This window comes from Mandrillus leucophaeus, unplaced genomic scaffold (assembly GCF_000951045.1).
Source record: "Mandrillus leucophaeus isolate KB7577 unplaced genomic scaffold, Mleu.le_1.0 Scaffold245, whole genome shotgun sequence".
Taxonomy (NCBI): domain Eukaryota; kingdom Metazoa; phylum Chordata; class Mammalia; order Primates; family Cercopithecidae; genus Mandrillus; species Mandrillus leucophaeus.
Window position 1 is genome coordinate 109,713 of NW_012102532.1, and position 1,565 is coordinate 111,277.

At 37.8% G+C, this 1,565-nt stretch overlaps 1 protein-coding gene across 2 annotated transcripts in view; it reads right to left on the minus strand.

Annotated features, from left to right (window-relative positions):
* VWF (von Willebrand factor) overlaps nt 1-1,565 on the minus strand; it is a 198,345-nt gene that overhangs the window by 55,243 nt on the left and 141,537 nt on the right. The gene's annotated exons all lie outside the window — the stretch shown is intronic.

Here is a 1,565-nt window from a genome sequence, read left to right on the forward strand (position 1 = left end):
CCTCTGAACACGATGCAGAACAGTAAGAACAAATTAAATTACTATGAAAAAAAGCATGTCTTCAGCATAACTAGAAAACAAGAAAATACCCAAACTCTATTTATTTATTTATTTATTTATTTATTTTTTTCCAAGAGGAGTTTCACTGTCACCCAGGCTGGAGTGCAATGGCACGATCTTGGCTCACTGCAACCTCCACCTCCCCAGGTTCAAGCGATTCTCCCACCTCAGCCTGCCGAGTAGCTGGGATTACAGGCATGCACCCCACGCCTGGCTAACTTTTGCATTTTTAGTAGAGATGGGGTTTCACCATGTTGGCCAGGCTGGTCTCGAACTCCTAACCTCATAATCAGCCCGCCTAGGCCTCTCAAAGTGCTGGGATTACAGGTATGAGCCACTGCACCCGGCCAAAAATACCCAGACTTTAAAATAGCTGTAAGTAAAGTAAAAGATAAAAAAACACCAAATCTCACCCAGCAAAAATCTCTCATGCCCTGTTGGATTGTCCTTGCTCATGACAAAGGCTAAGGAAAACTGAAAAGAAGAGAGAAGAAGAGAGTGGGCAGCAAGCCTACAATTTCTCTATAACCACCACCACCATCAGAAAGAAAAGCCCATCCTAAGGGCAAAAGTATTTTCAAGTATCCTGACAGACCAGAGCAGGTGCTAAAAACACACGTAATACTCAGTGACAATCTGAAAAGCATAGTTTCGAGGGGGCTGGGAGCAAAAAGAAATGGAAAGGTACTTGGAAAGTGACTGGAGACATAAAAATAAAGCCAATGGGAAAGTCATGGTCCAGAAAAACCTGAAAAATCGGAGGCCATGCAACCCTTCAGTATCCACATGTACGTACACACACACACACACCACGAAGGAAATGACTTTTCTATACCGATAGAAGGGAGGGTCATTGAACCAGAAATCTTGTAAAACCCAAAATTCACAAAATGAACAGAAGATTAAGCAAGTACATAAAAGTTTCTTTAACAAATCAGAAAATGAGAACCAACACTCCCCATATCTAATGAAAATTTCACAAAAAGGAAAAAACAAAAAACAAAATGCTATGACATAGAAAAAACCTATGAGACAATACTCAAACTAAATTAAATACACTCTAACATCTGAAAAAATGAAAACCACCTTGAATCAGAATTTCAAAACTAAGAAGAGAAATGAACAAAGACAAGAATAAAAAAAAATAGAACTTAGTGAACTTGGTGGGGTGGGTAATAAAAGTGCAAAGTCAACTTTGAAATAAAGACTAAATTATAAGGACGCAAGGAAGATGACATCAAAATAAAAATTTAATCAAGAGCATCAGAGAAAAGCAAAAAAAAATCAAGAGAATGAAAATGAATTAATGAAGTATAAAGGTCAAAGAGACACTAATGAAAATGTAAGACAGGAGGAAAAATGGAGACTTAGAAAACAAAACAACGAAACAGAACTAACGTTTAAAGAATATAACTCATGAAAACATTCTGGAAATCAAAAAAGAACAAAATCTATGTATGGGAGTCATGAGCCAGATGTCTGGGAAAAGCAACCCAAAACAGTCA